General features: G+C 43.4%; 2 long non-coding RNA genes across 3 annotated transcripts; both read left to right on the plus strand.

The window, feature by feature from the left end:
* Positions 1-4,883: 4,883 nt before the first annotated feature.
* On the plus strand, positions 4,884-6,214 carry LOC116802560. Of its 2 annotated transcripts, XR_004362836.1 has the most exons (6): positions 4,884-5,192; positions 5,262-5,402; positions 5,466-5,520; positions 5,582-5,783; positions 5,916-5,968; positions 6,024-6,214. It is a non-coding gene; the product is annotated as an uncharacterized LOC116802560 (long non-coding RNA). The 2 variants fall into 2 exon arrangements; XR_004362835.1 differs by having other exon boundaries at positions 5,262-5,520.
* A 2,523-nt stretch (positions 6,215-8,737) lies between these two features.
* LOC116802559 lies at positions 8,738-9,863 on the plus strand. The gene is made up of 2 exons (XR_004362834.1): positions 8,738-9,240; positions 9,301-9,863. It is a non-coding gene; the product is annotated as an uncharacterized LOC116802559 (long non-coding RNA).
* The last annotated feature ends 5,684 nt before the right edge of the window (positions 9,864-15,547 follow it).

Genomic DNA, 15,547 nt, shown 5'->3' on the forward strand with positions numbered 1-15,547 from the left:
TTTTTGTTGTTTCAGGTGCATTGAGTGGAATTTAATTTAAGGTAAGTATTATTTTGGTGTATCTTTGTTTATATAGTAGCGTTTATTATTGTTTTTCAGGTACTTTAGGACGAAACTAGTCTTGGGAGTATTTATTGCTTTTATAATTGCGTTGATTTTTTGCTTTTCAGGTACGTTTTGTGAGGGCTAAGTTGGAGGCTCTTGTTATTGTGTTATTGCAGCTGGAATGCCGCAATTTTGGAGTCATCAAGTTTGCAATTAGATAAGTATTACATTTTAAATATAAATTTCCCAGTAATAGCTTGTGTTCCTTAGTTTCAATAGTTGATGTCTTTGAAGCTGGAGCTACGTGCTTGTCGTCAGCAGGATGGAGCTGTCCACTAGCATCTGCTACTTTGTCTGTCAGGTTTGTTATTATTTATGTGTCCTTGATTAATTTATGTATTGCATTCTTATTTGTTTTCCTTTCATTACAGGTTAGGAGAGAATTCTTTGAAGATACAGACTGAGGAAAATTATGCAATTTGGGGACTGATTTTGAAGCTTTATAAAATGTCGTTTTAATAGATATAAGTATTTGTAAATTTAATTGGATGTATCCATGTCAAGATTGTTGTCTCTTCCTTGAGTAATTAATGCCAATAAAATGTCGATTTTCTTTTCTAAATTGTCGACTCTAATTGCTAAATTTCTTGTGGGGTCGTCCGATGATCCTTTTTTTAAGAAATGATTGGAGTTTCTTGGCGATGGTGTGGCTACATCAATAACTCTTTGTATAATACTAGCTCTGGCAGCTCTGCTGGTGGTCGGAGGGCTGTCATTGCTAGCTTGCATGGGATTTGGAGTGCCTTTTTCAGGTTCCTTGTCATTCTCTTCGCTCCTTTGTTTTCGGAGCATGTCCTGGTAATTTTCTAGATGTCTTTGCGCTGGGTTGCTTGTCTTGGGTGCCATTCTTGGCTTTGCGTTGTTTTTAGAAATTGTCCTACCCTTTTTGGGTATCTTGTTAATGTTTCGGCGCCATTTATTCAGCCGGCTTTGAATGGCAGTGTCGTGGGAAGAAGAACGTGGCCTTCTGTCGTTCATATTTTGGCGGAAAGGATTTAACATCGACTTTCTGGCTGCCTCCTGGCGAGCTTCAGCGATTGATCTGTTCAGGATCGCTGAGCTGTGTGGCAGCCGTGGGGTATTATTGCGTGGAGGAGGGCCTTGACGTCTATAGAAGTTGTTAGTTGCGTCTTTAATTGTGCGTATTTTGTTTGTGTCAATGTTGTTGGCCGCAAGCTTTTGTTTTTCTGCCTTGTAAACGGGGCATCCCTTGTATGCACTAATGTGCTCTCCAGAGCAGTTGACGCAGGTAGCAGGGGTGGTTCTTGGCTTGGTGCAACAGGATGACAGGTGGTTGCCAGCGCATTTCATGCATTTTGGTGGTCTCATGCACGAGTTTTTGGCATGCCTGTAGCCCTGGCATCTGTAGCATTGGACCGGCTCCCGTGTCCTGTTTTTCCTTTCAATATCCACTTTTTGCCCACCGATTTGTTTGAGTGAGATAATTTTGTCATGACTGCCGTCCTTGGCCATGACGATCTCCACTTCAAACATGCGCATGGGGCCGCCTGTAGCCGGGTTCGTCATATTTCTGACGAAGCGCGCGGTGAATCCGAGTGTCAGCAACTCCTTGAAAATCCACGAGCATGGAGTGGAGTGGTGGAGATGTCTGATTACTACTCGGAAGCCCCTCTCAGACTTTGGCTGGTTAGTGAATAGAGGGAAGCCGTTTGCTATAAGGACATCTTTGATTTTGTGGAAGGCGGTCATGTCCTTAGCCTGAATCCTGACCCCGTTCCCTTCAGTTGCCCTGGTAGTGTAGCTGGAGACTCCTGCTGTATAGTTTAGCTTTTCCAGGAGCGGGACAATTTCTTTGACGTCGTCAACGAGTATGGGTGGCGCTCTGCAGCTTTGTGGCACTAGTTTCCAAGGTGGCAGCTCAGGATCTGTATTTTGAGGGGACGGTGTCGTTGCGCTGCGTGCAGGAGCTTTGATGCTGCAGGGTAACGGCTGTAGTAAGTGTTGATTCCTAGTTTTGGATTCCTCGTATACAGATTTGGCTGCCTTGCTTTGGAAAACGGGTGTGGTGAGAGGTGGAAAAATGCTGGGAGATTTGAAGTTGGCGGTCACGCATACTCGTTTATTTGGCGTCTTGAAACTGGAGCAGTCCAGATCGTCGTTAGTTCTCTTGGCCGGGGTTTTTGTAATTGGAGCCGGAACTGAGGGTGCCACAAAAATTGGACCTGTTCCAGCAACCACTTCCGAGAAACTCATGGGTTGCTCGTCTGGGCTCTTGGGCGGTGATTTAAATAAGTCCCGCTTGGCAGCAGGCCGGCTAAGGGTGCGGGCTGTTGATAAATTCCCCACAGTGGGCATGGGTCTGTTGTTGGATTTTAATTTTAAATCACCCTGAGCATCAGGGCGTAAAGAAGCACTCCTTTGATGAGGGGAAATGCTTCTTTTCCCAGTATTTACAGAGCGAGTGGTGGGTTTTTTGCTTAGGCTGAGTTTAGAAGTGTCCGGTTTAGGGTTAAAAATTGACCAGAAAGCTTTGGCAGTTGTACTTGGTCTTTCCTCCTGCTTGCTTTCGTTAATTTGTATAAGTGGTGGAGCAATTTCACCACTGTCAATATCATTGTTGGGTTGGGTTTTTGAATTGGCAAGCGCGGGAGATTTAGAGTAGCTTTCTAAATTTGTTTCGGCAGCTTTATTTATTTGCGTGTGTGTAAAAGAAGGAGGGGAAAAAGTATTAAGTCCTATTTTGGTGGATGGGCTGGGATTTTTCTCTGCGCTGTTGCTGTGTGAGAGAGAGGGGAAATTTCCCATAGCGTCGTTCGGTTTGTCGCTTCTTAAAACTGTGTCCGTATTAGTGGCTGTGGTTGCATTAGTGCAGGTCGCTGAGGTAGATATGAACTCTCTTTGAGTATCGTCGGTGTTGGTGTTTCTTTGTAGGTGGAGGTACGGAGACAGAATGAATTCTGTTCCGCATCCACAAATTTATTTTGCCTTTGATTACATTTTATGCAATATGTAGGTACAATTATTTGAATTTAGAGTTTAACATTGCATGGGGTGAGTTTGGGGCTTGGACATAGTTAGTATTTAATATTAAGTTAGTATTTTTTTTTCATAGGCTTTAGATTATAGACAGAGACATGGACTGGTAACATTATCATCTTGCATGTTTTGTTTACATTAATAAATTGAAATTAATTTACAAAAAACATTGAAATTTAGTACTAATATTGTACAATTTATTTCTTTTCAGGTACCCCCGCCAGAAGGACGGAAGGACCGAGTTGCTGGAGTCCTCGAGAGTCATTGGAGGTGAGTATTAGATGTGTTTGGCAGGGAATTTGCTACGGACGCTGGATGCGCGCCACTTGCAACATTTATGTCCGGATAGCGTTGCAGGTAATTTATAGGTGGAGAGTTTATCCCGCGCCGCTGTCATTTGGTGGTTCTCTCTGCCACCCTCAGTGGTAGATGTTTTTACTTTGTAGGTGGAGGTACGGAGACAGAATGAATTCTGTTCCGCATCCACAACTTTATTTTGCCTTTGATTACAATAAATGCAATATGTAGGTACAATAATTTGAATTTTTGAGTTTAACATAGCATGGGGTGAGTTTGGGGCTTGGACATAGTTTGTTAGTATTAAATTTAAGTTAGTATTTTATATGCATGGATTTCAGACATTGACATGATTGGTAACATTATCAGCTTGCATGTTTTGTTTACATTTATAAAATGAAATTATTTTGCAAAAAACATTAAAATTTTAGACTAACATTGTTTTATTTATTTCTTTTCAGGTACCCCCATCAGAAGGACAGGAGCACCGCGTCGCAGAGAGCCTCAGGAGTCATCACAGGTAAGTTTTGTTGCATTATGGCAGTGGTCTGTTGCGGCCGCTGGAAGTGGGCCACTTGCAACAATTTTGTCCGGCCGGCGATTGCAGGTTAGTTGTTCTTGGTATCGGCATCCATCGCTGCCGTCATTTGGTGAGTATAAGTTGTATCGTCAGTGGCAGTTTTATGCAATTGTTTGAATATATTGCAGATAAAATTGCCGTTCGTCAGGAAGAGGAGTTGCAATGAGTTGCCCCACGCAGCTGTCATTGCATTTTTTGAGAGCTGCTGTCTATATGGTGGTGGAGTCGTCTCGTGGCGAAGAAGTCGTCAGAGAGGATTGTGGCTCGGTCTGTCACCGAAGGAAGCCAGGTGCGCCGCGTCTTGTGGCCATAGCGTCAGGATTGGCAGCTTGGGGCCGCCGTTTTAAGATTTGTAGCAGAGAGCCGCCGCAACGGAATAGTCATGGAAATGGATGCAAAAATAGTATTTGGTGAGTATTATATATGCTATTTGTTAATTATGATTGCATTAATTTTTGTTGTTTCAGGTACATTGAGTGGAATTAATTTAAGGTAAGTATTATATTGGTGTATATTTGTTTATATTGTTGCGTTTATTATTGTTTTTCAGGTACTTAAAGAGGAAGCTAGTCTGGGGTGAGTATTTTATTGCTTTTTTAATTGCGTTGATTTATTTGCTTTTCAGGTACGTTTTGTATGGGCTAAATTGGAGGCCCTTGTCGTTGTGTTATTGCAGCTAGAATGCCACGATTTTGGAGTCATCAAGTTTGCAATTAGATAAGTATTATATTATTAATATATATTTCCCAGTAATAGCTTGTGTTCCCTTGTTTCAATAGTTGAAGTCTTGGAAGCTGGAGCTGCGTGCTTGACGTCAGCAGGATGGAGCCGACTGTTATCGTCTGCTACTTTGTCTGTCCGGTTTGTTGTTATTTATGTGTCCTTGGGTAGTTTTTGTATCGCATTCTTATTTATTTTCCTTTCATTGCAGGTTAGGAGAGAATTCGTCGATGATGCAGAACAGGGGAGAAATATAAAATTTGAGGACAAGTTTTGCAGCATAAAGGTGTGGCATCTGCGCCACGCAGATGGTCTTTATTTATGCATTGGCGTCAGGAGGTGGAGACGGCATCATAAAATTGTCAGATATTTGTATCTATAATCGCAAAAGTTGGCGATTTTGTTTTGCTTTAACGGGGCCCGTCTCCTGGTTTACGTGTGCGTCATCGGCAGGATGAGGCCGGATTTTTGTATTTGCTGGTTTGCCTGTCCGGTTTGTATCTTTCTGTGTGTCCTTGATTAATTTTGTATTCTGTTATTATTAATTTTCCTTTCCACACAGATTATCAGGAAATCATTGAAGAAACGGTACTGAGGAAATTTATACAATTTGGAGACGGATTTTAATTCTTTTTAATATGATGTCAGCTCCGGGATTGTGATCCTTTTTAGTGCAGTGGCACCAGGAAGTGGAGACGGCGTTGTAAGATTGTCAATTATTTGTGTTTATGATCACGAAAGATGGCGATTTTGTTTTTCTTTGCAGGGCTCGTCTTCTCTTGTTGGTTGCGTTGGATCGCCAGTTGGCTGTGTTTATTGAGGTAAGTGCTTTATTTAATTGTCTTTGTTTATTTTCTTATTGGGTTATTGTTTTGTTTTCAGGTTTTAGCGTCTCTTATGTAGGCGCTCGTCGATCTGAGAGAATTTAAGAGTAGTGGAAAGGATAGATTCTGCAGCTCCGCGTTAAGTGCCCTGAACTAAGCGTGGGCAGCTTATATGGCCCGTCTATTGCAGCGCAGCACTGCAAGTAGATTGCATCGGTGATAAGGGATACTAATCGGGACCGTGTGGCAAGAATGTTCAGGTAAGTGACGTTGTGCATAAATTGCTGCAGCGAGTCGCCTTTTATTCATCATGTTTCTGCCACACTAATCCTTTTCATATCGATCTACCGCTTCATCTTTTATGTCCTGTTGATTTTCTCCGCATCGTTTAGTCAGGATCAGCTGGAGTGCATTGTCTTGGGCTTGCTCATCCGGGTACTTTGAGGTGAGAGTATTGTTTATTGTTTTTGTGCCATCCACTAATTGAATTATTATTCCAGATGAGTTTGGCTGCGTCGAGGAAAGTGATGACAGTGGAGGAGTTTGTGAGCAGACAGACGTGCGCTTTTTCGTCGAATATAGATATCGTTAATATAACTATAAGTAGATGTAGGATTAATTGGATGTTTCCATGTCATGATTGTTATCTCTTCCTTGTATGATTAAGGCCAATAAAATGTCAATTTTCTTCTCTAAATTGTCGACTCTATTAGTTAGGTTTGTTGTGTGGTCGTCCGAGAGGCCTTTTTGTAATTCAGGATTGCAGTTTATTAGCGTTGGTGTGGCTTCATCAATAATTCTTGGCTTGAAGCTAGCTCTGGCAGCTCTGCTGGTGGTGGGAGGGCTGTCGTTGCTAACTTGCATGGGATTTGAAGTACCTTTTTCAGGTTCCTGGTAATTTGCTTCACTCCTTCGCTTTCGGAGCTTGTCCTGGTAATTTTCCAGATGTCTTTGCGCTGGATTGCTTGTCTTGGATGCCAGTCTTGGCTTTGCGTTGTTTTTTGAAGTTGTCCTACCCTTTTTGGGTATGTTGTTTGTGTTTCGGCGCCATTTATTCAGCCGCATCTGAATGGCAGAGTCGTGGGAGGAAAAACGTGGCCTTCTGTCGTTCATATTTTGTCGGAAAGGATTTAACACCGACTTTCTGGCAGCCTCCTGGCGTGCTTCAGCGATTGATCTGCTCAAGATTGCTGAGCTGTGTGGCAGCCGAGGGGTGTTATTGCGTGGAGGAGGGCCTTGACGTCTATAAAAGTTGTTGGTTGCGTCTTTAATTGTACGTATTTTATTTGTGTCAATGTTATTTGCCGCAAGCTTTTGTTTTTCAGCCTTGTAAACGGGGCATCCTTTGTATGCACTAATATGCTCTCCAGAGCAGTTGACGCAGGTAGCAGGGGTGGTTCTTGGCTTGGTGCAGCAGGATGACAGGTGGTCGCCAGCGCATTTCATGCATCTTGGTGGCCTCATGCATGAGTTCTTGGCATGCCTGAAGCCCTGGCATCTGTAGCACTGGACCGGCTCCCGTGTCCTGTTTTTCCTTTCAATATCCACTCTTTGCCCACCGATTTGTTTGAGTGAGATAATTTTGTCATGACTGCCGTCCTTGGCCATGACGATCTCAACTTCAAACATGCGCATGGGCCCACCTGTAGCCGGGTTCGTCATATTTCTGACGAAGCGAGCTGTGAATCCGAGCGTATTTTTTTTTTAACTTTACTGGTGGAGGTACGGAGACAGAATGAGTTCTGTTCCGCATCCACAATTTATTTTGCCTTTGATTACAGTGTGTGTAATATATAGAACAATTATTTGAAATTTCGAATTTTACATTGCATGGGGTGAGTTTGGGGCTTGGACATAGTTAGTATTTAATGTTAAGTTAGTATTTTTTTTGTAGGCTTTAGATTATAGTCAAAGACATGGACTGGTTACATTATCGTCTTGCATGTTTTGTTTACATTAATAAAATGTAATGATTTTACGAAAAACATTGAAATTTAGGACTAACATTGTATAATTTGTTTCTTTTCAGATACCCCCGCCAGAAGGACGGAAGCATCGAGTCGCTGTGGAGCCTTAGGAGTCATTACAGGTGAGTTTTTGTTGCATTTTGGCAGTCGTCTATTGCGGCCGTTGGAAGTGGGCCGCTGGCAACAAGTGTGTCCGGCCGGAGTTGCAGGTGATTTGTTCTCGGTTTCAGCATCCCTCGCCGCCGTCATTTGGTGAGTATCAATTGTATCGTCAGTGGCAGTTTTATGCAATTGTTTGAGTATGTTGCAGATAGAATTGCCGTTCATCAGGAAGAGGAGTTGCGATGTGTTGCCCCACGCAGCTGTCATTGCATTTTTTGAGAGCTGCTGGCTATATGGTGGAGGAGTCGTCTCGTGGCAAAGAAGTCGTCAGAGAGGATTGTGGCTCGGTCTATCACCGAGAGAAGCCAGGTGCGCCGCATCTTGTGACCCTGTCGCCAGGTGTGGCAGCTTGGGGCCGCCGGTTCGAGATTTGTTGCAGAGGGCCGCCGCGAAGAAATAGGCATGGAAATGGATGCAAAAATAGTGTTTGGTAAGTATTATATATGTTATCAGTTTTTTATGATTGCATTAATTTTTGTTTTTTCAGGTACGTTGAGTGGATTTTAATTTAAGGTAAGTATTATATTTGGGTATAAATGTTTATATAATTGCGTTTATTATTGTTTTTCAGGTACTTAAAGGAAGCTTGTCTGGGGTGAGTATTGAGTAGCTTTTATAATTGCGTTGATTTTGTTTTTGCTTTTCAGGTACGTTTTGTAGGAGCTGACTTGGATGATCTTTGTTATTGTGCAAATTGCAGCTGGAATGCCACGGTTTTGGAGTCATCAAGTTGTCAATTAGATAAGTATTATATTATAAATATATTTATCTCAGTAATAGCTTGTGTTCCCTTGTTTCAATAGTTGGAGTCCTAGAAGCTGGAGCTGCGTGCTTGTCGTCAGCAGGATGGAGCCGTTCACTAGCCTCTGCTACTTTGTCTGTCCGGTTTGTTATTATTTCTGTGTCCTTGAGTAATTTTTGTATCGCATTCTTATTTATTTTCCTTTCATTGCAGGTTAGGAGAGAATTAGTCGAGGATACAAAACTGAGGAGAAATATACAATTTAAGGACAAATTTTTCAGCATATTGATGTGGCATCTGTGCCACGCAAATGATCCTTATTTGTGCAATGGCGTCAGGAGATGGAGACGGCATCATAAAATTGTCAACTTTTTGTGTTTATAATCGCGAAAATTGGCGATTTTATTTTGCTTTTGCGGTGCCTGTCTCTTGTTGTCGGTTGCGTTGAAGGATTTACGTGCGTGGCGTCAGGATGATGGAATCGCATATCTGTATCTGCTTGTTTACCTCGCAAGTTTTACGTTTTTCTGTGAGTCCTTTATTAATTTTGCATCATATTCTTATTGATTTTCCTTTCTTTACAGGTTATCGGAAAATAATTGAACGTACCATACTGCGGAAAATTATGCATTTTAGAGACGGATTTTGAGACTTTTTAAAAAATGGTGTCAGCTCCGCGCTAGTGATCCTTAAACGTGCAGTGGCATCAAGAGGTGGAGACGGCGTCGTAAAGTTGTCAATTTTTTGGGTTTATAATCGCGATAGCTGCCGGTTTTGTTTTTCTATTGTGGAGACCGCCTCTTCTTGTAGGTTGCATTGGATCACCATTAGGCTGTGGTCAAGGAGGTAAGAGCAATATTTGATTGTTTTGTTTAATTTTTTATTGGTTAATTGTTTTGTTTTCAGGTTTTAGCGTCAATTAATGTAGGCGCTCGTCGTTCTGGGATCGGCCCGTCTATTGCAGCGCAGCATGCAAGTAGGTTGTATCGGTGATAAGAGATACTACCAGGGACTGTGTGGCAAGAAGATTCAGGTAAGTGACGTTGTGCATAAATTGCTGCGGCGAGTCGCCTCTTATTCATCATGTTTCTGCCACACTAATCCTTTTCATATCGATCTACCGATTCGTCGATTATGTCCTGGTTGATTTTCCCCGCATCGTTTCGTCAGGTTCAGCTAGAGTGCGTTGTCTTAGGCTTGTTCATCCGGATGCGTTGAGGTGAGAGTATTGTTTATGTTTTATTGCGATTATCTAATTGAATTTATATTCCAGGAAAGTTAGGCTGGGTCGAGGAAGGTGATGACCTTGCATGAGTTTGGGAGCAGACTGACGTGCGCTTTTCATCGGATATAGATGTCGTTAGAATAGATATAAAGAGATGTGGGTTTAAATGGATGTTTCCATGTCAAGATTGTAATCTCTTCCTTGTATGATTAAGGCCAATAAACTGTCAATTTTCTTCTCTAAATTGTCGACTCTTTTTGCTAGGTTTGAAGTGTGGTCGTCCGAGAAGCCTTTTGTGAGTTAGGATTGGAGTTCCTTGGCGATTGCATGGCTTCATCTATGAGTCTTGACTTGAAGCTGGCTCTAGCAGCCCTGCTGGTGGTAGGAGGGCTGTCGTTGCTAAAATGTATGGGGTTTGGAGTACCTTTTTCAGGTTCCTGGTCATTTTCTTCGCTCCTTTGTTTTCGGAGCATGTCCTGATAATTTTCTAGGTGTCTTTGCGCTGGGTTGCTTGTCTTGGGTACTATTCTTGGCTTTGCATTGTTTTTTTGAAGTTGTCCTACCCTTTTTGGGTATCTTGTTAGTGTTTCGTCGCCATTTATTCAGCCGCGTCTGAATGGCAGTGTCATGGGAGGAAAAACGTGGCCTTCTGTCATTCATATTTTGTCGGAAAGGATTAAACACCGACTTTCTGGCAGCCTCCTGGCGTGCTTCAGCAATTGATTTGCTCAGGATTGCTGAGCTGTGTGGCAGCCGTGGGGTGTTGTTGCGTGGGGGAGGGCCTTGACGTCTATAAAAGTTATTGGTTGCGTCTTTAATTGTTCGTATTTTATTTGTGTCAATGTTGTTTGCCGCAAGCTTTTGTTTTTCGGCCTTGTAAACGGGGCATCCCTTGTATGCACTAATGTGCTCTCCAGAGCAGTTGACGCAGGTAGCAGGGGTGGTTCTTGGCTTGGTGCAAACGGTTGACAGGTGATCGCCGGCGCATTTCATGCATCTTGGTGGTCTCATGCATGAGTTTTTGGCGTGCCTGTAGCCCTGGCATCTGTGGCATTGGACCGGCTCCCGTGTCCTGTTTTTTCTTTCGATATCCACCTTTTGCCCGCCGATTTGTTTGAGTGAGATGATTTTGTCATGACTGCCGTCCTTGGCCATGACGATCTCCACTTCAAACATTCGCATGGGACCACCTGTAGCCGGATTCGTCATATTTCTGACGAAGCGCGCTGAGAATCCGAGCTTCAGCAACTCATCAACAATCCACGAACATGGAGTGGAGTGGTGGAGATGTCTGATTACTACTCGGAAGCCCCTCTCGAACTTTGGCTGGTTGGTGAATAGGGGAAAGCCGTTTGCTGTAAGGACATCTTTGATTTTGTGGTAGGCGGTCATGTCCTTGGCCTGAATCCTGACCCCGTTCCCTTCAGTTGCCCTGGTAGTGTAGCTGGAGACTCCTGCTGTATAGTTTAGTTTTTCCAGAAGCGGGACAATTTCTTTGACGTCGTCAACGAGTATGGGTGGTGCTCTGCAGCTTAGTGGCACAAGTTTCCAAGGTGGCAGCTCAGCATCTGTATTTTGTAGGGGAGCCGTCGTTACGCTGCGTGCAGGAGCATTGGTGCTGCAGAGTGAAGGCTGGTGTGAGTGTAGTTTCCTAGTTTTGGATTCCTCATATACAGATTTGGCTGCCTTGCTTTGGAAAACGGGTGTGGTGAGGGGTGGGAAAATGCTGGGAGACTTGAGATTGGTGGTCACGCATAATCGTTTATTTGGCGTCTTAAAATTGGAGCAGTCCAGATCGTCATTGGTCCTCTTGGCCTGGGTTTTCGTAGTTGGAGCCGGAACTGAAGGTGCCACAAAGATTGGACCTATTCCGGCAACCACTTCTGAGAAACTCATGGGCTGCTCGTCTGGGCTCTTGGACGGCGAGTTGAATAGGTCCCGCTTGGCAGCAGGCCGACTAAGGGTGCGGGCTTTTGTTAAATTCCCCATAGTGGGCATGGATTTATTGTTGGGATTTGATTTTAAATCACCCTGAGCATCAGGGCGTAAAGAGGCACTCCTATGATGCGGGGAAATGCTTCTTTTCCCAGTATTTACAGGGCGAGTGGTGGGTTTCTTGCTTAGGCTGAGTTTAGAAATGTCCGGCTTAGGGTTAAAAATAGACCAAAAAGCTTTGACGGTTGTACTAGGTCTTTCCTCCTGCTTGCTTTCGTTAATTTGTATAAGTGGGGAATCGATTTCCCCACTGTCAATATCATTGGCTTTTTTGAGATGAGAGTCAAGATTAGCAAGCGCGGAAGATCTAGTGCAGCTTTCTGAATTTGTTTCGGTGGCTTTATTTGTTTGCGTGTGTGTATAAGAAGGAGGGGAAGAAGCATTGCGTCCAATTTTGGTGGATGAGCTGAGATTTTTCTCTGCGCTGTCGCTGTATGGGAGAGAGGGGAAATTTCCCATAGCGTCTTTCGGTTTGTAGTCTCTTATTTCTGTGTCCGTATTAGTGGCTGCAGCTGCATTAGTGCAGGTCGCTGTGGTGGATAAAAGCTCTCTTTGAGTAGCGTCGGTGTTTATGAGTGCGGCTGTATTAGTATGAGTCGTTGTGAGGAGTGAATTTCCCTTGTGTATATGAGGAGAGAATGAAGGAGAAGAAAGCGATTTCCCCTTCGAGATGCTGCTTTTGGCGCCAACATTGACTGCAGCAGTATTGGTAATCGAGAGGGGGTCTCTTTGGGCATTTTTGGCATTTATATTCTCTTTCGTATTTTGAGAAAGGGAATTAAAGAAATTCATGGCTACCCAAGAAGAGTTAATTGGGCTTTTCTTTTGATTTAAAGGCAATTTCTTCTGGTTAATATTGGTCGTTTTAACCAGGGAATTGCCAGACCCGTGAGACATAGGCGAAATGTTTACGTGAATAGGGGAAGATCGCTCGCTTGAGGTAATTGAAAGCACCTCGTCTTCAGAGAAAAGGTGGTCAGAACTGGACATGCTTATTTTTTATTTTATTTAAAATATATATTATTTTATTAAAAATAAAAATTTTGCGATATTGCGATAATTGTAGTGGTATAAATACCCTGGATTTTGATTTAAGTGTGTTCTCCAGATTATCGTTTCGTTGCTTTGGAAATCCTCCTTCTCTTCTAAGATTTCTCCAGGTGTACTTTCTTCCTTTCTCTCTGCGTTTCTTCTCCTTGTTTCCTTTGGTAGAGGCGGCGTCTTTTTGGAGTTGCACAATTACTGTTTTATTGTTCGTTTTCGTTAGACCACTAAAAGTTAATTGTTGTCGCGGTTTTATACTTTGCGGCCGGAAGACAATTTATAACAATTAATTTGTCTATTGACGAACTTTTTTTTTTTTTTTTTTTTATTATTTTCAACGTCTGGTGGCGTTGTCATTTTATTGTCCTCTGATTTTTGCTTAAAAATATATAGTGACAATTTGTGGCAAATTACATTTTCGGATTTTTTGGCTGCAGATATGCATGCCATAGATTAAAGTAATAATTTATCATTAAAAATTGCGGGAGACATTTTTGAAATTACTTGGCGGCTGTCTTGCGCGCCATGGTTCTAGTGTGGAATTTAAATTTAAATATTACATTAGGATATAGCATATGGAATAGAAGTAGTTATGGTAAGTAAATTTTAATAATTGTTTAACAATGATGAGTCTCTAACTGGTGGCGGTGAATTACATTAATTTATAATTTAAATTTGAAGGAGAACATTTTTGAAATATTTGTCGGTAGTTTTATGCGCGCCATGTTTTTGAAATATTTGTCGGTAGTTTTTGCGCGCCATGTTTTTGAAATATTTGGCGGCAGTTTTTTGCGCGCCATGGTTCTAAAGTGGTATTTAAGTTTGAATATTACGTTACTTAGGAAATAGCTTATGGAATAGGAGAAAATAGTTAAGGTAAGTAATTTTAAGATAAAGTTTAACGATGATTTGGTATCCAGCGATGAGACTATAACAGAAGGCGGCGAGGATGAGCAGTTGCTGTCGTCAGATGATATGGATAGAACCGATGCCCATCCTCCGCTTTGGTTCACGTTCTGGCCGTCCATTAGTTGTTGTTGTTGCTGCTGGCTTCACTTGTAGTTACTATTACGCGCGCGCCTCTGTCGGTTTTATGATCTCAACTGACTTGCAAATTTGGGCTAGGCGCGAAGGCAGGCTTTTTCGATAGTCAGAAGGCGCGGCGGGATATCGATATGCTACCAATTTAATTTGTCGTCAGCCTATCGACTATCGGGCAGAAATACTGGAAGTGTTCAGGTTAGTATTTTCGGAATTCCAGTATTTTTCACCGCGCATGTCAGTGTCAATGGCATATGCAGGCAAGGGTCTCACTTCAAGCGGAAACGAGGCAGAAAAATTGTGTATGTATTTCTTATTGTAATATTTAATTTTTCTGCGCATTGCCCAATAGTAAAACCTGTTTCTGCTTTCAGTGGTGCTGATAACGTAGATGCTGCGGAGATGTCGGTGTGCTGCAATCATCGGTCGGCGTGGCCCGTCGACTTTGGTGCACGCACAACCTTTTGAGGAAAAAGTGAGCCGCAGTCAGCGTCATCTATAGGCTTCAGTTTGTCTGTGTGTATACGTGAGTACAGTCTGTGTGATGTTCCAATTTGAGCCGAGTCTCATGTTTGTATCTTTTTGAAAATTGCAGGTCCATTTCAACTGAGCAAGAAATTGCCATTAGGAGACTGCAGACAAACATTTCCTGCTGCTGCCGCCACTGTTGCTGACGTCTATAACTGCGCATACATAGTCCGCTGCCGTTGCTGCTATCCTGGCGCAGGTCCGGTGGGCAGAAACGGGCCGATTCCATCTTGTGGCCGTCCACCGGGCAGATAATCGTCATAATCTCCATCGCGCAGGCCCATGTGACTGGCCAACGACCTGGCGAGAAATACGGGCTCCGGAAAGTGCCAATTGGATTGTTCCGTGAGGTCATTTCCTGCTACTGCTGCCGCTGTTGTTGTTGTTGCTGCTGCTGGTGAGTGTGTCGCCGCCTAGTTCATTTCGATATAACCGATGCTTCAATTTTTCAGGGTGAAATCAGCCGCCAATTTAGGTGTACGAAGAAAAGCCAGGGCCAACATGAGTCGAGTCCTGGAATGCATGCAATTTGGCTATTGCTGCAATGAGATCTCTCTGCTGCTGCCGCCACCGTTGCTAACGCTGTTGCTGATGGATGTGTCGACGCCTAATGGATCTGCATATATGAGGGCTATTAGCAGTGCCGCCGCTCGCACCCAAGAGACGCCTCTGTTGCTGCTGCTGTTCCGAGAAATGGATGCGCCGCCGTTTCTATAAGAAAGTTGTCGGGCTTCTGTTGTTGCTGTTTCTGGTCTTGCTGCTGCTGTTTCTGTTGACGCTGCCATGGTAAGTTTAGGCTTTTGTTGGTCTCGTGCTCCTACTAATAATCTCTTCTTTCAGGGAGGAGACGCTAGTGAGGCGCCAGATGCAGTCCCGCGTCTTCAAAAAGAGAAGGCCGGCTTGCCAGGAGCGCTGACACTGCTACCACTGCCTTTGTGTCACCAGCTGCTTCTACTGGAGCGGAAATACCCAAAGTGCTGCTCCAACCATAAGATTTCCGACGACTTGCCGCTGCATAAGCATCCACTGGCGGATACTCTGGTACTAGGCGCTCCAGTATCCTAAATCAGGACTTCCTTAGTCTGTCCTGACGTCTGTCCCGTCAGTCCTGATGCGGTCATCCTATCAGTGGCGGGCGGGAAAGCATGCGCCGCAGTCCAGTGTCATATACAGGAAAAAGCCGGTTGTCCAGGAGAGCAGTTTTTATACCCTAGCTTGAGGGAGAAAAGGAAATTAATCCATTCTTCTTTTTTCTTCCAGGGCGAAACATCAGAGGCCAAGCGAGGAGTCTGGTCGTCGGAATGTTGTCAAATGGAAAAT

This window comes from Drosophila sechellia, unplaced genomic scaffold (assembly GCF_004382195.2).
Source record: "Drosophila sechellia strain sech25 unplaced genomic scaffold, ASM438219v1 U_164, whole genome shotgun sequence".
NCBI classification, from domain to species: domain Eukaryota; kingdom Metazoa; phylum Arthropoda; class Insecta; order Diptera; family Drosophilidae; genus Drosophila; species Drosophila sechellia.